General features: G+C 48.5%; 1 protein-coding gene across 13 annotated transcripts in view; it reads right to left on the bottom strand.

The window, feature by feature from the left end:
- The window catches only part of KIAA1958 (KIAA1958 ortholog), a 57,475-nt gene extending 41,189 nt beyond the window's left edge, over window positions 1-16,286 (bottom strand). For 2 of the 13 annotated variants that reach the window (XM_038170259.2, XM_072031713.1), the window contains exon 1: window positions 15,986-16,286. The gene's annotated coding sequence lies outside the window, so the exon portion shown is untranslated. Of the gene's footprint in view, window positions 1-3,536; window positions 4,014-4,077; window positions 4,430-4,487; window positions 4,659-5,188; window positions 5,695-13,069; window positions 14,206-15,968 lie in introns of those variants that run through there. The other 11 variants (XM_038170269.2, XM_038170265.2, XM_072031710.1 and 8 more) reach the window with 11 other exon arrangements.
- Window positions 16,287-19,860: the final 3,574 nt, after the last annotated feature.

The raw sequence follows: 19,860 nt of genomic DNA, 5'->3' as shown, positions 1-19,860 counted from the left end.
ATTTTTCTATTAACCCTGAGAACATTTCTAGCTGCGAGCCTCTAACATATTATAATGAACCAGATTGGATTATCCTAATATTTAAATCGAGGTTTAAAAACAGATGACATTCTAAAATTACTGAGGTATGTTCCCTGAGAGTGCCCAAAAGAGATCAAAGCCTCACGATGCTGTGCCAGCATACAGGTGTGAGCGGGTCACAATCCCAGAGGCCAAGCAGCCAGACCCAATGCTGCTCCTGAGGGAGACAGCAGGCTGTGGGACATGGTGTAATGCAGAGGTCTCGGGGACAGAGCCCACCAGTTTTGAAAGCTAGGAGGTCTGAGTTCAGTGGGACCAAAAAAAAAAAAAAAAAAAAAAACGAAAAACTTAAAGATTTGTCTGTGGAAAAGGTCCCTTTGACCTTGGTTGGTTCAACAAAGCCAGGTTCCAGTTCTTAATGGCATTATGTAGTCAAAGGGATGAAGAGGCACTCGGTGGGGTTTTCAGAGTCTCTACAGGCATGTAAACAGCCATAAAAATCTGCCCAGGAGTGTTTAATAACCTGTCAAAGCCTCAGACACCAAGTTCCAACACTTTGGCCAAATAAGCTTAATTCATGTTCACATGCAAGCACAGTTCTTACTAACTGCACCACCAGTGCAAGATTTGGAATGTACAAGATGGAAATTTAGGGATGGTTCACAATTAAGAAGCAGGGAGAATGCCTGAAACATTCATGTTTTGCATACAAGACACACTGGTGGTTGGCACACCGAGGAAAACTTCTGAAAAAGAGCTCTAGCAAGGAAGAATCTCAAGAGACTCAAGAGCCCTCACTTACTTCCTCCGGGAGATTCAAGAACACAGACGTAGCCTTTGGACAACCAAAGTTCACAGCAGCATGCTACTTACACTGCTGAACATCTGGAAGAGCAAACAAAACCAAGGCTATATCCCCTGTGACCACTGGAATGGAAGTAGTGTGTAAAAGAAAAAACAAGAATATACACTTACGGCACTGCACCTCTTTTGCACCTCTTTATTAAGGTCTGCTCTCGCTGAGATTCATTTGAACTGGATCTAGCACACACAAAAGAGGAGATTCCTTCCAAAATCACCCATTCCTGTTCATATTGTTTCACTTCATGATTAAAGCAAGACATGGACATAGGCAAAATGCATGCTAGAACAAACAGCTGAATAAAAGTGATTGCAAACAAGACAGTAATTTACTTTTAAGGTACATACCTCAAAAGCACACCAATAACCCCTTTAAAGAAATGCATCCAGATAAACTTCCTATTCTCTCCAAAGATAACAGAAGAAAAATTTCAAAACATAAATCTTTCCATCTGTGGTATCCCAGACTTTCTCTTCTCTTGCCAATTAAAAGACAGACAATAACCCAAAATATTTTCAAAAACACAGCAGGTTTCAAAGATACCAGAAGATATTTTACTATATCAACTTGATAGTATTTCCAACTACTTCTCAGACTGCGTTTGTTACAGGCTTTGAATGGAATTAATGGAAAATATACAGCCATTGCATCACTCAAAAAAAGAAAAAAAAAAAGAAACCTTTATAAACTTTATCCCATAAAAGATAAAGATCCAAAATGTCATACCCTATACTCATTCCAGGGACGTTGGTGTAATTTCTTTTACTCTCTAAAGATAAGAACAACCTATTAGCAATTAATTACAAACACTAAAAGATATGCCAAAAAGAACTGAAGATCTCAGTCTAGGTAAGACAGGGCTTTCTAACACAAATAATTAATAATCTAATTTTTGTTAAATGTTTTCAGTAAGGACACACATACATTAGATATCCAATCACCCAACAGTGTCACAGTGTGTGTTTGCATTTGTAGCCAGCCAGGTCTCTCAAAAACCAGAAATGACTGTTGGTGCAGATTCAGCAGCTTTCTGGGCACGTATTGTTTGGAGGAAGAAGTCAGAACCTAAAAGGGCAATTTTGGAATTACCCTGAGCAACGGCATAGACTCTTATTTATAAATTAGAAACCAAACCAAAAAAAAAAAAAAAACGTGAAAAAGAACATGCTGCCATGAATACAAAGACTATACGTATTGAGCCTCACGAACCAACTTTCTCAAATTTCTGCCAATGTTTTTACAAAAGCACTCATTTGGCAATGAGCTTGGACCGCTTCATCTTCTTTCAGAAACAGCTGTTCCAGTCAGAGCTGCTGCTGTTATGGTGAATCCAAAGGAAAACCTGCACTGTGTGGTTCTGCATTTATGCCTTGCACCATCCTTAAGGTGTCTACACACACAGCTTGTCTTTTTCCAACTGCAGACCTTTAGTGAGAGAGAGGTGGTGGGGTGCAGAGTGAAATTTCTGCCACCAAGCTCAGCGGTGGGGGAACCTCTCTCTGGATAGCACTTACTGTGACTCTGCCAAGGCACGATGTCTGCTCACCCTGCTGTGAATTGCAGCATCCATACTCATTGCTGCAGCAACCCCAGAAAGAAGCCAGCAGGACAATTACCCCCCTGCCTTGTGCCAGAAGTAAGCCTGGTGCTCTTTTGCACTGGCAGCAGTTTGCCTTTGCTCTGAGCACATCTCACAAGCCACTGTCCCACATGCAAGGCAGGAGAAAACAAGATCCACCAGATCTGCTCAGTTCCCTAACCCTGCTGATCCTGCCAGCTCGGTCTAAGGTTTCAATAGCGTTTGTCTACTGCATTTACGCTCAAGGATCAGAGAGAGCTGGCACCTCCAGCAGGAGTCCCGTTACACGTACAAAGCCAGCAACAACGCTGCACACCAGCCCTGGACAAAGCAGCTCCCCGCACAGGGATTTTGCTGGCGTGCAAAAAAGTGGAAACATAAACAGCAAAATGCTGCTCCTGATGGGGCATGAATGCTATCGCTTCTGTAACCGTGCCTGCTCCTAGTCAGATTACAACTGCCAAGGTCAGTGAAAACAACTGCACCAAAACAATGTGCCCAAAGGCCTTCCAAAATGCAGGGGACATCTGAGAAGCACATGCATCTCGAGTTATGTTTAGAAAGGGCAAGCTCCACGTCAGTGGCCAGCACCCCTGCGAATGCTCCTCCACGCTTCTCCCTGGGGCCAGGGGACATCACCCAGCAAGGGGCAACGCCAGCTTGCGACACATTCCCCCCTGCTACCTGTAGGAAACAACGTGGACAACACAACAACGTCACCAAAAGAGACATTTGAAAGACCACATGCCCCCCTGGGAGGAAATCAGCACATTTTGACCAGGTTCCCAGCCTTTGGCTTGCCACTTCATAGAGCTCAGCAGCAAAAACCGAACGGCTCTGCTCCCTCTTTGGGCACCCTGTACATCACTGCCCTGAGGGCAGCCCAAAACCTGTGGTGTGGTCTTCAGTTTGTCCTCAGACGTGCAGAGATGCCTTGTTATAATCGTGCAGAGGTGACTTGTTACAATCAGCTGTCATTCCCAAACACACCAATGTTGTATTATTGTCCAGTCTAACGCTACAGCCACTAAAGGAAGCAAAGCACTCGGGGCTGTCAGGGGAAATTTAACCCACCTGCTGTCTGCCAGCTAGGAACAAACGGACCCAGTAATACTTCTGAAACAGATAGGAAGAAAAACAAAGCCTCGCAGCGCGTTTCACGAGGCTTGTGTTTAGAATAGCTGTGCAACACGAGCAGAAAGCTGCCGGCGACAGGAAGGCAAGAAAAGGCACACTCTTGGCTGCACCTCCTTGGGGGGGGAGCATTTCCCAGGGCTCCCGGCTGTGGCATCGCTCTCTGCGGGCATTTCTCGGCTCCACAGCTTAATGACAACCAGCTCAGCTCTGCTACCTAGGGACTGCTTTTAACGCCAGCCATACATGGTGTCTGTTACACCAGCAATTACATTAGGAAAAGAATGACTTCATATATAGATGTCAGCACAAAGCTCCAAAAAGCAAAACCCAGAAATATCTTAAGTAAATGTCCGTGAAGAACGCAAGCGGTAACACAATCAGCGGGCTGAACTCTTCAGAGAAACAGAGCAGTAACTTAACCTTTAGACCAATTTAATAACTGCTGTTAGGAAATCCAATCCTTACCCAACTAACTCACATACTCACTGCCAGCTCCAGCAATGCCCACGGGTGCCTGCAACTTTCCCAGTGCTTCCTCAGCCCCAGCCACGCCAGCAGTCCTGCCCTCAGGCACAAAGGCACGGAGAAGCCAGCGAGATGTACAGAGGGACTGGTGGAAGCAGAGATGCAGGATTCACACCTGGCTCAACTCCACCGCCTCCATCAAGCCCCTGCAGCCCTCTGGCATGAGCAGCTGCCGTGCACACTGAACATGGGGAGGACGTACATCGCTGGTGCCACAGTCTTGAAAATTGGGGGGAATTTTGCTCCGGGTGTTGGAGCAGGAGCCATGCTGCAGGAGCGGGGAGCTCCTGTGGCGAGCAGTGCATGCAGAGTCCTGTAAAATTACATTCAGGAGGCTTGTAAAACTTCTCAAACCAGCCTTACCGCAGAAAATCAAGGATTGCCCTTTATGGCAGTTTTGAGACAACCTCGTGTGAAGAAGGGGAAGCTGGCAACCGGACAGGCCATGGGTTTTGTTTACAGCAGCAAAAGTTCCCGAAAAACTGCTCCCCCCAGCAGGCTGCAACTTCCCACTCTCAGCCCACTCAGCCCCAGCATGCACCGCAGGGACCTTTATGAGCTCAAAACATTTGAGCACAGCCAGCATTTTCCCAGAACAAACACCACGCCTCGCCCCAGGTGACACGTGGCCCCTCTCCGCCTGCCCCCCTCACTCTGTGCCCCGCTGGCCGAACCATCAAAGGCATCCCGTGAGGAAAAGGGAAAAAAACCTTTCCGCTGCTGTCAGCAAAACGCAGACACACAGGCAGCCAGGTAGCCTGTGGAGCACCTGAGGTCCATGTGTGCCCGGCAGAGCCAGCTGCCTTTCCTGAGGAGCATCAGACAGCGCCGCACACCTCTCCCACTGCCACCACTTTTTATTTTTGACTTTTCCCCTTTTGGCTGTGTAGTCCCAATCTCCCCAGGTTTCCATTTCTGCAAGCAATCAGTAAGGTGCCATTCCCCAAAAGACACTGTTTAGTATTATTGCCTTCCCCCTTCCTAAGGGGAAGGGCGTTTGTGTCTCGCTTCTGCCACGATCCCAGCCCTCGCAGGCAAGAAAGCAAACTGCAAGTGCAGCTTACTGCTCAATCACCAGGACAGCTCAAGGTGTTGTGCAGGTGCGGAGTGGTATTTAATCATCGATGTCCCCCCTCTTCTCTCCATCCATGCTGGGAGGCCTGCTCAGAAGCAGCCATCTTCACCTGACTTTGGAGGCGATGCAAGCCCTGGCTGCTCTCAGTGGCAACGCTGGGAGGGCACAGGCAGTCCATCCTCTGACTTCTGTCCCCCTGAGCTTGTTGGGCTGCCAGACCTGCACATCTCGCAGGCAAACACAAGCAGAAGGGTTGCACAGCTGTAGGCCAACACGGAGACATCCCACCTCCATCCTCTGGAGCTTCGCAGGTACGGTAAAATACCAGGACCACTGCCAACTGCTCACACAAATCTTGGTTTTTAATGGCAGAACTACAGTGCCAACAAAGAAAGCAAATCACCCAGAAAAGCACGAACAAAGTCCCTGTTTACAAAATGAAAGCTGTTCCGAGGCAACTCCTGTACAGAAAGTCCAGACAGCACCATCCTACCCTTTCCACAGGCAGACACAGTATCTGATACCAAGCAGATGGTGGTAGTATCAGGTGTCTGCTGTACACTTATATCTGATACAATAAATAATACACAACTAATGCAAAATATCAGTTTCATTCTGCTCCTAGTTACTTGAGACGGCGCTGCATGCATTACCTTATCTCCAGCTAAACGCAACACATCTGCCCAAACCCATCACTGAAGACTGAATTAAATTTCCTTGGCAGTAATATTATTATATATGCAGCATGTTTATCTAGTGCTGTCTCTTCTATTTTATATCTTAAGTGTCTTGAAAATGTAAAAGCAATTCAATTTGCCGCCTACTCAAATACTTTCTACCAGACAATCTAATGGGTCAAACCACGTGAAAAATGGTAATGCTGCTTTCTTCCGTCAGCCCCATGAAACCATCAAAAATAAACAGCACCCAAAAAACAAAGAACCCCTGTTTCTCCAGCATCATGTCATATCAGCAGAAATTTTACTTGGACATCCTTCTGAGTTCCTCACAGTGTAATTATTAACAGAGCGAATTATTTTTGAAAAATCATCTTGCATGGACAGAGAATAATTACGAGTTAAGTAGCACAGCACTTAAACAAATGTAACCGGATAGGATTATGCTTGCATAACAGTCATGAGGGAAAACTGCTAGCCCCTGAAGGCTGTGAGAGTCCTTCAAAGCAGTCAATAAACAGAGAGAAAAGGTGACTCATGCAGATGAAAATGACCCGTATGACTTAATTTACTTGACCTTCAATACAGGTTCAACGAGATACCTCGTATCATAGAGAGCAGGTATTAATTCCCACAAAAGCAGCATGCAATGGGGTCAGCAGACCCACTCTGTTAAAAAAGAGCTTGCCAAGCAGAGGGCTTTGCGTTAGCCTTGGGGCCTGGGTCCAACTCTTCCCATTGCTCGTCAGCTGGGAGGAGGCTTTCACACCACAGAGCACTGCAAACCTCTGCTTAACCCGGTCCCAAAAGCACATACACTAGGATATCAGCCTGGACAAAAAGCCCACACAAGACTGTAGGGAACTCTCACTGCACCTCAAAACTCTGGAAGACTGACAATCCACGCAACAAACCACCTGAGCCGTGCACAGGTACTCCCCTACCTCCTTACCCAGGGGCACAGCGAAGTCTCTGCTGGTGACCTGGGGAGGAAAGGGAATTTGCACTGATCATCCCCATGTCTACTGATGGGCTAGCATCTACCAATAAACAAAAAAACAAACAAACAAACAAACAAAAACAAACAAACAAAAAAAAACAACAAACAAACAAAAAACAAGGAAGAAAATAATAATAAAAAAAAGACTGGCAAATCCCTTGGGACATGTCAATGAAGGTCAATGGCCATTAGCAGCAGGAAAAGGACATCTGATGAAAGGGGTATATAAAAAGAGAAATACAGTGCAGCATTACAGATCTAGCTCCAGCTGTGCCAGCAGGAACAAGAAAACCTGGCTTGCAGCACTGCAAAGTGTTGGCAAGTGGTGAAATTTGCAGGTAGAAGCAGCCAAGGAATGGCACCAACCAGCTGATGTGTAGATGTCTTAACTCAGACTTCATGGTTTTAATTGCGCCACTACAATAGTGTTGCATCAACACTAATGAAGTAAAACAGAGCAATTTGCTTGGGTCTTATCTCCATAATTAGCATATTCCTAGTGCCCAGTGTGAAGCTCACAGCCATAGGCAGGGCACCAACACCAGAATGTGGATGTCCACACAGGGACCTGATGCAGTGAAGGAAAGCATCACCTCTCATTGAAGGAGTGAGAGCAACTTCTCCTCCAGAAGCGAATTGCATTGCTGAGCCCAAAGGGCAACTCCCAAGACTCTCAAATGCATGTAAACACATGAGATTCATCCCTTTTTGTTTCATAAAGCCTACTGAAGTGATTCCAGGTTTTTATTCCCCCCATCTTAATCTTCACAATGTTATCCCACCTAAATACCTCTGCACTGGCTAAATGGTCTGTAAACTAAGCTAATCAAACACAGCAGAGCAGTTTAATCAGCATCTCGGAGGTCAGTAGAGGCAAAGACAGTTTTAGAGGTGCCTGACTGGAAAGAGGTCACCTACCATTAAAGGGTTAGTGATCCAACAGGAAAGTATTGAATGTTTAAAACAACAAAAAAAAATGCAATGGGTAATAGTGCATATCTTCACTATATGGCACTGAGCTGTTATTTCTCCTTGACTCCCGGCTAGACCAAAGCAAATTTTAGCCATCTTTATGAGACTATACAAAGGCATACAGCAAACAGCGCATTAAAGCAGATGCAGCATATTGAAAAGGGCTCAATTAAAGTGCAGAGTGTTTCCTGCAAATAAAGGGCCGTGTGAGTAACCACCCTCCATATAAATCCCCTGATGCTGTATCCCAGTAAAACTCCACAGTCCTGTGGAGCTGTTCCCAAACAGGACGTATTGCTGATGTGTGGCATGATCTATTTTTTTTTCAACCCAAAAGAAATTGTAAATCCAAATTTACAATTTTTTAAATTTATCTCTCTGCCAGAGAGCTTTTTTGTACATGTGAATGCATTATTAAGAAGGGCTGCTGTACATTTCCATACTTAGATCAGCGTCAGTATTTTTGAATAGATTATCTAACCAGACAAAAAAAAAATAAAAAAGCTAGCTGAAGGGAAAACATATTCACAGACAATTTGGGAAAAGTACAGGAAAAAATGCAGTTACTAAATCATTGCTTAAAATTTGCAAGCATTCACTGACTAATGCTTGTGTTTCAGGAAGGATCACTCGCCCGTGTTTTGCTGGATTGCACTGTAAAATCCAATATGCTATAGGGCCAATCCTTCACAGTATTTATGACAAGCAAGCAAACATGACCAGGGTAAGACAAGGGGAAAAATTTACATACTGTGGACATATATATGTGTGTGTGTATGTGGGTGTGTGTGCTTTATAAAAATATATATAATTTCCTGTGTTTCTTCACTTGTCCCTGTAAAAAACACCTTCTCTCCCTAGAATCAAGACAGATTTATAAAAATCTAAGAATCTGACCCAGTTCTCCCCAGACAAAATGTCTTCATCAGTGGCCAGTATTTCAATGAGACCCCACTGCCCATTCAGCAAACACTCAGCACCATGCCTGATTTGCAGGCTGATGCCATGCACCAGGTCAGACACAGGGGGTGGGGTCCTGCATTGCTCGTTTAATTCATAACACTCACTTCAGTGAAAATATGCCATTTACAATGCTCTTAGCTGCACCCTGCTATGAAGTGAAGCTGTGTGCAGAGAACTGAAAGGGATTTTGGACACAAGTTCTGAGCATGATTTGATTTAGGAGGCACAAGCTTGAAACTTGTACTGAAAATCTACACTTAAATGTAACTTAAAATGTAGAAGATTTTGAAATTATCAAGCTGACGGGGGATATTTAATGTTCATGTTTTAAAGACAACATTTCTTTGTCATTGATTTGGCTCCACAAGAGTTATCTGTATTTTTGGAAATCAGAGATGGAAATGTTAAACCTGAATGGTTGGTGTATGAATCAGCGTCAGTTTTCAAGGGCGTGAGTCAGGATTCAACAGAGCTGGAGGATTAACTGGAAATGATAACTGTTAATTTTCACATCTTTTATGGTTAGGAGGAAGCATGGGGCAAGTGCAAAAAAGGTACAGAGAAAATAGATTTACAGCACACAATGGCTGCTTTTGGGGGACACCTCACAGCTGACCAAAAGGTCAGAGCTACAAGAGCCCCAAAATTCAGTGAGGCTGCCACACCAGAGTGGGCTGGGGGAGCTCAGCAAGCTGCAAATCACCACAAATCACTGTCCACAGCTGGTGAGAGAACCTGGAGGTTCGAAACCGTATTAACAAGGTAATCTGACAGAGATTTGGGCAAGAACAAAGTGTTCATTGAAATGGGATACTCATAAAGTTACACTTTGCTAGGATTCTTGCATCTGGCACAGTCTGTACCAAGCACTTTGCAGAACAGTTTCAATAGGAGTTTACTGTTTGCACAATAAATGCGTGCCTCTTGGGTTTAAAACATTTAACGCTGAGTCTGTAAGAGCTAAGTTTGGTTTTATAATTACAGATAAGAAGGTTAAATATGTTCTAACCAAAAAAAAAAAAAAAAAAAAAAAAAAGATAAAGTAAGTAGACAAGATTTTTCCTCCTAACAGGGCTAAAAAAAAAAAGACAGTATGAAATTTACATTTCAGACAGGAAATATTCACTTTCCTAGTTAAATGTGAAAAAAAAAAAAAAAGAGAGAGAGAGAGAGACTCCATAAAAAGCTTTCGGTTACTGTAGGATCTGAGCAGATATTTAACCTCAGAGTGTACAGCGGCATGACCTAGTGTGACTGTGAACTGCTGCAGGGGGACAACTTGCATGATGGAGAACAGAAAATGCTCAACTAGAAGTCTTCTGAGCAAAAGTGGCTCAACAGCGAGGATCAAAATACCACCGACTGAACAGAAGGAAAGCTGTCAGCTTCTACATTTCAAGAATAGTTCATTAATCTTGTTCCATCCTGCAATGTTTTGCCAATTCTAAGCTATGACATTTGGAGTGTTACCAGCTAAAATATGCTGGCTCCTTCTGGCGTGTTGCAACCAATTTTGAAAACTATCACAGGGTGATAAGGGTTTTCCACACAGCTTCAGGAGAACACTTCGCAGGGAACACAAATACATCCTCTTCTCTCCGTATGCAGCCTGCAGAGACACCACGAGCACAGAATGACGGCACGCAGCTGCGGGATGAGGGAGAGGAAAGCAGCAGCAGAGACGAGGAGACACTGCAACGCCACGTGCCTGCCAGACCTGCACGGCTCTCCCAAGGGAGGATGTCGTGCTGGAAACTCCCTGTGCACAGCAGCAAGGCCAGAGCCCAGCTGAGGTGTGGGAACACAGAGCCTGTGTGTTATTACGGGTGTTCAAAGCTCCAGAGGTAACTTCAGTACGGAAAGAGGGCCCATAGGAAAGATACTGAGGGGCTTTGCACCAAGGCCTGTACTGATAGGACAAGGGGTAGTGGCTTTAAACTGGAAGAGGGGAGATGTAGATAAGGTATCAGGAAGAAATTCTTCACACAGAGGGTGGTGAGGCCCTGGCACAGGCTGCCCAGAGGAGCTGTGGGTGCCCCATCCCTGGAGGTGTTCAAGGCCAGGCTGGATGGGGCTTTGGGCAACCATTTAACCTCTTTTCGAGGCCTTCCCTCAGCAGAGTCATCATCTTCCCTCACAGGCTATCCTAGAGCTTCACCAGGCAATTTCTTGTCAAAATTTTGACGCTGAGCCCCAGTCATCCTTCCTACTGACAGCTACTGTCTCCGGTCCCATCCACCCTGTCCATGGAGCAAAGCTGCTCCCTTCCTCCTTGCACAGCACCTGGGTTTCATTTCCCTGATTTTTTTTTTTTTTTTCCCCATAGCATTACCACCCAACCTGTGATTTCAGCACTCGTCTCACCCTACCGCAGAGCAGAAGCCTGCGTTTCAAACCTCATCCCTATCATTTTCAGCCCAGATGCCCAACCTGCTGAGGTGGTTTTGGAATGTGACTCTCTGTTCCCACATCTTCTGGCGTCGTGTTACCTGCAAGGACAACACGGGCGCTCGTGGCTCCTTCCACCACGGCACTCTGGAAGGCACTGAGCAGGACTAGGAGCAGGTCAGAGCCCAGCTGAACCACCACTCACCCACCCAGTAAGTCAGGCACCTTCCCTGCAGGGCCCATCTCTCCTCTGTTACCTCGCCTGACTACGGAGTAGGGTGGAATAGAATAGAATATGTATAATGACAATATATATATTAATGTTTATAATGCTATATGTACTCTGATACAGACAATGATGACATGATACGACATAATAAATACATAAAATACACTATTGCATGTGAAATATATATCTAAACATAAATGTTATATATTTATAGATATATTTATATCCTTGTATATTATGCACATATATGCGTATATATATGTGTGTGTGTATATATATGTGTATATATATATATGTTATATTATGTGTATATATATATATACATATATATATATACATACATAACCTAACCACAGTTATTATTTTGGGTAACTACTGGGCAAACCATTAAGTGATTGCCCAAAACATCTTATAAACCCCCCAGCCCTCGATCCTATGGAAATTTCCACCCACAAATTGGCTGCAGCGTCCTCGATTACGGACAAGCACACCTCAATACCGGTGAAATGCTGCTGCCTCTCATACTGAAGATGACAGACAGCAACGAGGAGCCTAAACCCATCATGGTGCCTGGGTTTAGGCACTAACAATCTTTAAGACAAGATGGGCTAATATGCAGTCAGGTACCAGGCTGCTTCTGCCTAGGCAAAGAAGGAATTGCGATGCAAGCTGCTAGATCATCAATGACTTTTCTTTCACTGGCCTTAAGCCACCTAAGGATAGCCACCCATGGAATTAATAAATTCAATTGCCACTGGCTTTACCCGTATTTTGAAAAAAAACAACACAACACTACAGAAGATAATGATGCCATGGATACCTTTCCTGCCTATTTCTTTTGTTATGATGCTGCTGTTGATTTGTGGAGAGATGAAACAATAAAGCCTCCAAACTATAGTGCTGGTCATTCTAGAAAAGAAAGCTACTTCTCATCCAGTCCAGTTGCCAAAGCTGAGCAACACGTGGGTTTGGATGTCTGCCCACTGCTACACGTCTATATTCCTGTTTTTAGGCTTGTTTTGTTGTTGTTGTTGTTGTTTTTCTGCTTGATTGTCCACACTGACCACAAACACCCACTTTACTGACCACCACTGAGGAGAATAATCAGGCGGATCATGCAAAAGAAAAAGAGGAAGATAAACTAAAGAAATAAACAAAACTGGAAAGAAAAGAGGAGAGGCATCTCTTGCCCTCCCCACCTTATCTCTTCCAGTTATATTTGGTATCATTTATAAACTGTTTATGTAAAACACTTTAGGTATAGCTCCTGCTTTTAGAAAACTATGACTTTGAACTCGGGCAGTGGGAATAAAAACTTGCAGAAAGTCACAGGGATCACTCCCCGAATACCACGAATCTAATCCTGTGATTTCGTACTTACAGGAAAACTTTTGTTCCTGTGGCTTTTCCCAGGACTAAAACCCTAGGATGCCTGGGTCCAGCAGGGTTCATGTGATGTTTCTGAGCTTACACCAGTCCAGTGAACGGACGGCTGCAGATGCTGCCTTTTTAAACAACTAATGGGGAAAGGGAACGGAGGAGACTCTCCAGCAACACGATGGCTGTGGTAAAACCAGAAAATGAGGAAAACACCTGTAATTGAGAATAAGAACAGCCCCCGGATGGTGGGAAATAACTTACTTGTTTGCACACACAACCACCAGACACAGAAAAAGCACGCAAAGCCCAAAACACACCCGAGGCCGTGGACGGGTCCCTCTCAGCAACCACTTCTCAGCAGAAGGCTCCTCACCGAAGGGCACCTGCTTGCAGCACACCAGCAGGCTCAGCGGCTGTGTGCTCCCACCACGCCAGGGGCATCTCCGTCTTCCCTTCAGCCTCCATTTGCACGGCTCGGGCTCGGACAGGCATCTGAACAAGTCCCTGCCTTTACTTCAGGGCCCAGGATCGCCGCACAAGAAAAATGCAGGCAATCAGCAGGCAGCCGAGGGTCTCATTAGGGAATCCGCGCGGTGTACTCGTTACCTAGGAAACGAGGGAGCGGGCTGGCACACTGCAATTTCTGTCGTGCGAGAGAATTCGCCAACCCTGCCGGTAAATAAAGTTCATAAATCAACAAATCAGAGCCAAGGTCAAGTGACTGGAGATGAAGCAGGTCCTGCTCCGCGGGTCTTCCTCATTATCCGCGGGAGTGCGATGGGAGTCTTTCAAGTTCCTTTCAGCTATTAGGAAGATCTCTCACGGAAACACTTGACTCACACGAACGCTCCTTTTAACGCGTTTTTTCACAGAAAAGGGAGCCGGCAAAAAATCGTCACCGCCGCAAAGCCGTGAACCTTCATCTCACCCTGCTTTGCTCCGCAGGAAGGAGCCCTCTGAAAGCAGAGACCTACGTGCAGCTCCTCGCACTCGAACTACCTGAAGCACAGCGATCCTCAAGAGGACTGACTGCCGCTCACACGAACAGCAGCCAACCCTCACACCCCTCCACGGGCTGCATGAGGCAGGGATACCCCTCCTCAAGCACGGGATACCCCTCCTCAAGCAGGGAAACGGGTGCTGGGACGGATTTTCCTGGCCCCACACCCAGCCTCTTGCACCTCTGTCCTTCTCTGCAGCCGACGGGAGGCAGAGGGGCGCGAGGCCAGGAGGATGAAAGCACCAGGGGTCCTCCAGCAAGGGTGCTCCTGGCCGCCACCACTGAAAACTGGAGCTGCTGGGGAAACTTGGTGCCTGGAAACCTGTTTGTTAGCATCACCCAAACCACATTGTGCTGTGGTGTTGAAACTTTTGATGTGTTTGGTTATAGGAAACCTCCGGCTGTGGTAGCAGGACCACAAGGCACAGATGCATCAGCAGAAGACATGATGAGCAGAGGACAACGAGATCAGCAATACCACTATATATTCGCTTAAGAAACAAAAAACAACAGCACACCAGCCTGGGAAGTGTTTGGCTAAGAAGTATTTGAGCTGTGTTTTTCAACAATTTTTTGGAATACCTCCTGTAAACCGAGGCATCTCGGCGGAAGACAAAGAAGAGCTACATCACACCATTTGTACGAGCTCCTGGTAACACCAGAAGGAGTAACTCTGCTGCACGCCACACGTGTGAGCCACCAAACGCCTTCTATTAATATTTCATTCGCAAAGCATCTTTTCACTAGTTCCTACCTCTCTATTACTCGTCTGGGTGCCAAGCAGGCAGGCTACCAGGCTGGTTTGTTAGTTCACCTTCAGCGGATCACAGAGAGCTGCCAGGCTTCAGCACAAGGCTGAAAAATGGCTTTCTGCTGGGAGCCACAGGCAGAGAGAAAAGAGGGTGAGTGGGCACCACGTACCCAGGCTCCCTGTGGGACAGCAGGCAAGCACCTGAACCATGCGATTCCCAGTCTCCAAAGTGGGCAGAAAGAGGTTCAAAATGCAAAAATCAGCCCGAGACGACCCTCAGATCTGAGCACAGGGCAGCACGGTGTGGCTGTTGGTGATGCTGGCCAGCTGGTAAGCTGCCTGCACTGATGATGCACGTGGCTGTGGGCAGGCACACAGCCCCAGCGTGGTGCTGGCAGGGGTTATTAGGTTAATTGCAGCACCACACGAATACAGCCCGGCCGGTCTGGGCGCTGAATGACACGGAGGGGAAGGAAAGCAACCGGGGAGGTGGTGGTGGGGAACAGGAACTGGTCACTCCTGACCTGAAACGACCTGTTTGGGGATGCTCTGCTTGAAGAGGAAAAAAAAAGTTAAGGGAAATCAACCTGGCCCCTGACCTGAAAAGTTGCCATCAGGGCAGCGGCAAAGGGATGCGATAATTTGATTCATGCACATCCTGACGGCTGCTGGAGGCATAGTCCCATTTCTTTTCAGATCAACAGAAAAATAATAAAAAAAAAAACAACAACACAAAACACTGCTGTCCCCGGCAGTCCGAGGGAAGCTTCAGCATTGTCCATTGCAATTTTGGCACTGCAGCCCCTCTCACACCGATTGCCTTTTCGAGGAGGGTCGCGGGGGCATGGCAGGGGCGGCAGGCAGGGGCAAACTTCACAGACTGGCAGGAATATCCGAGCGCTGGAAGTCGGGCGTGCACAGGGAGAGGAGATTGGGGCTTCGCTTCCACCCGGCGCATTGTTTTGTTTCCGTGAGGGATCGTCTTCATCCCCTCGCAAGGCAACCAGCCTCCCTGCGCACCCCAGCTGATTTTGGGGGACCTTGGCTGGCCCCCAGCTCCCACAGCCCCACCGTGGTCGGAAAGCAAAGCCGGGCTGCGTGGCCCCCCAAAAAAAACACCCACGGAGGGCTCCACGCACCCTCAACCACCCTCCCCCTCCCCAAAACCCAAGTTTGCGAGGGGACAAGCTCCGAGCGCACCCAAGGGTGGGCGAGGGACACCCACGCGTGGGGCAGGACCCTCACCACCCCCTTTTTTTTTTTACCCCCTGCTGCCTCCACACCCCCTCCCTCCCCGTGCCCCCCCTACCCAACCCTTGCTGCCGGAGGGGCTGCGTGCCTATTTTTTTTTTTTTAATTTTTATATTTTTATTTATTATTATTATTAATTTTAAATTTTGGACACGCACACGGGTGGGTCGCCTACCTGCAGGTGCCCGTCCGCAGGATCGGTGCAGCACCGAGCAGGGGGGGTGGTTTGAGGGGGGGGTGCGGGGGTGGGCAGCGGGGTGCTGCGCCTTCCTCCTCCTCCTCCTCCTCCTCCTCCTCTTCCTCGCGTGTCCGTGCCCCTGTGCAAGGCTGCCGGAGGAGGCAGGGACGGGCTGCGGCGGCTGTCAGCTACCGGAAACCGGAGCCGGGTCGCACACACCGCAGGAAGTGTGCAAGAGCACACCCGCACACGGCGCGGGCACGGGGAGGGGGCGGCTCGGACACCGGGCCGGGAGGGGAGGAGGAGGAGGTGGAGGAGGAGGAAGCAGGGAGGAGGGGATGGGGAGGGGAAGGCAGCGGAGGGGTCGTCCCGGCAGCAGGGTGAGGGGGTAATTAGGGGCTGCGCCTTAATTGCACGGGGGTGGGTCGGCTGCCCACGGGGTGGGCAGGCGGGGAGCCTCGCACCTCCACGGGGGTCGCCGTGGGGATATCTCCCCACAGGGAGCCACAGGGAGCCGTGTCCAGGCACCCTCTGCTGCATTATTTCGTGTGGATGCAGCGGTGAGCAGCTCGCACTCAGCGTTTGTGCACAAGACCGCAGGTGCGACCACGCGCGTGTGCTAAATCCCACACTGGGAGCATCCACACGCAGCCCATGTTTCCCTACACGCCTCCCACGTTCACGTCCTGAGCACACCCGACAGCAATTCGCCCATTATTTATTTGCCCATCACAGAGACTGCAACTTTTAATGCATCGGTCTGTCCGCAGCCAGAGATGTCAAACAGCGGCACCGCGCGTGAGGGTTTTTGTGCAATTAATCACGGGAGGGCTCGCCACGTGCTTGTGGCGTTATCCCTGGGTGTTGGTTTCTCCCACAATAAGCCAGACGCGTGCCAAAGCAAACTCCACTCCTCTCCTCCGCTGGGCTTTTTCCCTTCCTCCTTGCATCACGGCGGGAGGAGATGACGGGCCTGACCGCTGCCAGGAGAGCACCAGCCCTCCGCGCCGCCTGCTCCGTGCCCCAGAGGTTTTCCTTTCCTCACCTCCCTCCTGCCAACATTTGCAAACTTGAACGGGCTAACGCAGGCTGCTCGCGGTGGTGGCAGCAGCGCTTGTGCAAGAGGATGGTGGAGGCAATCTGGAAGCTTGTCGATGCCAAAGCCTGCGCTCTTTCCAGGTTTGCCCGCGATGCAGCAGGGGAATTTGGTAGCAGGGGAAAGCTGCCATTCCTCCTGCCCTCGTCTTCAGGAAGATGTCACTGCCACGTTGCTGTGAGGCAGGATAAATGTCAAACGCATTCTTCCACTCGGGGTTCTCCATCTTCAGGATTTTAACACTGAACCCTCACTGGAAGAAATTATTACCGGAGAGGGCAAAGAGAGGGCCTCAAAACCTGCCCTCCTCCCACCTCCTACCTACCTCCCTTCTACTCCTTCTCCACTTCTTCATCGTCAGGAGCAGCCCCAGGTCAGCACCGTGTCTGCACTTGTTAATTAAAAAGAGGGTTTGAAAACCCTGCTCAGCCCTCTGACGCCGTTGCTTGGCTAATGTGCTCTATTATCACCACAGCGCTGTACACAGGGCTGTAATTGCACCAGAGGTTTCTGGTTCATATCATACGCACCGCCGAAGAGCTCGCCTAGCCTAATAATGTCACCGGCACTTCAGCACGGAATTACAATTTTAGATGAACTCGTTTTAGCTCCCTGCCTGCACTGGCAGCTGCCCTGGAAGGGCAGTGAGCGGTGCATGCTGATGTCCCTGCGGGAGCCAGCCCTGCCGAGGGGCTGTGGCAGTGGTATTCGGGGTGAAATCCATGCACCCAAAACACACCGAGGACGAGCCCTGGCTGCCAGCACGATCACCAGCCCCACAGAGCCCCTTCTCTTAACAGGCAGTCCACATGCTTGAATGGGACAGCAGGGTCCTGCTGCTCATTCGGTGGGCTGAGGAGGAACATCACCTCCTTTTTTTTTGTCAGGCTGACACGGAGGAATTTGCTCATGCCAGGTCCCATTGCCAGGAAAACAACAGCCTGAGGTGCCCAGTGCAAGGCTGCACACCGTCCCGCTGACACCAACAAGACAAGCAGGCCGGGAACAAGGGGCAAAGGCAAAAGCCTCCCTGATCCCACAGGAACCGAGCCTCCCAGAGGGGAGGACAGGCTGAACCAGCAGGCTGCCAAACGGGGTGCACCAGCTGCCAGACAGGAGGCAACCCTCCTGTTTTGGGAACAGCTGAAGGAAGGCCCTGGAAGGGCCGCCCAGCCCTGAGGACAGGATTCGCGGGCAGCAGAGCAGTTCCTCCCGAGCAGCAGGGAGACGTGTGGTTTGACTTGTAGGCAGCCTGTGTGCTGCGTGGAGGTGGGGTATTGCAGCACGCACGGCGGTGCCGAGGATTGCTGCAGGAGGAGGCAGGCTCCCTGGTGGGCTGTGGAGAGGGCTTCAACCCCCTGCACCGTCTGTAGGAGCGTAGCAGGCCTATGCTGCCGTGGGCAGGCTCAGAAGAAAAGCAGCCAGGGTGGCTGTGAGCACTGGGAGCACGTCTGCGGACACCATCTGCCCTGCACATTGGTGAGCACAGCACGGGACAGGACAGGGAACGCTGTTCCTGGGAGGGTCCTCGGAAAACAGCTAATGAAGAGAACGGGATGTGGCAGTGAGGGAGATGCTTGTCTGTTCATGGGGGTTTAATTTCATTCTTTATTTGTTTGTTTGTTTGTTTTTTTCTAAAGAAAACATTGGAAATTCGAGTTGGATTCATTTACGCAGGCACGGCAGAGCAGCCTCGCAGCATGATCCATTTGCTTACCAGCCTTCCCTACAGAGGAGGAGCAGCCAGACCACTTTTCCCTCACACGCACACATGTTCCCTTGATGTAAGGAAAGTTTTTCAAACCAGACTCTGTGAAGTATCCTATCCATGCTTCCTGGAACATCTGTAATTAAAGACGAACACAATATTTTATAACAAAGAATTGCCAGCTGGTTTGCCCTTCACTTACCTGCCAGTCCCAAAGTTACGTGTGGGGACACTGCTTGTTGCCACACGACTCCTGTCGCTTCCAGAGATGCCTTCAGGAAGGCGTGTTCCTTACTGGGACAGTGGTGGAGGACACAAGCCCACCAGAAGCTACTTGCATCAGGGAAGGTGGAGAGGATTGCTCCTCTGCTGTAGCCATCTGCTGGTGGAGCTCAAAGGGGTGACCAGGCAGTGAGTGTCCTGAGCGTGTTTCCTAAGCAAAAGGCAGCGTAGGGCAACCCGAGGAACAGGAACTCAACCATCGCAATGCGGTGCAAAGGTTTTGTCTCTTTCCAGCAATCACTAATTAATGGAAGACTCCTGTCCTCCCTAGTCTCTGCTGTTGGTGAATCACAGCCCAGCCTGTAGCACGCATGTTGGCACTCGGATTTCGATTTGGACATCCTGGAAGATGTGAGGGGATGAGTAATGGAACTAAAAAGCACCAGGCTCACAGGGATCTCTGCATTGCAATGACAGTGTCAACTTTAAAAACAAAACAAGAGTCCCATCTTCACGTCAGAGTTAAGATCCTAGTGAGTGAGCATGTGTATTGACTAAATGGCAAATAGACGACAGCTTATGAAAGCCTACAAAGACATGGCAAAGACAAAGACAGGGAAAATACCCAGCCTTTGGGCCAGCGCTGAGTTTTCTTCGTGCCCCACCTGGGTCTGCCAACGATCTGACAGCAGTACCTCTTGGCTTTCTGCGGGCTCAGACCTCAGAGCACCATTTTCAGGGGCTGTCCTTTCCTCACGTGCACACAGTCTCCGGGGCCAGCCCCTGGTTGTAAGAAACACAGCAGACAAATCCCGTCATCACTGACATCAGCGAGGCTACTTCACG

Source organism: Anas platyrhynchos, chromosome Z (assembly GCF_047663525.1).
Source record: "Anas platyrhynchos isolate ZD024472 breed Pekin duck chromosome Z, IASCAAS_PekinDuck_T2T, whole genome shotgun sequence".
NCBI classification, from domain to species: domain Eukaryota; kingdom Metazoa; phylum Chordata; class Aves; order Anseriformes; family Anatidae; genus Anas; species Anas platyrhynchos.
The sequence above is the reverse complement of the archived record's forward strand: the minus strand, read 5'-3'. Positions and strand labels throughout refer to the sequence as shown.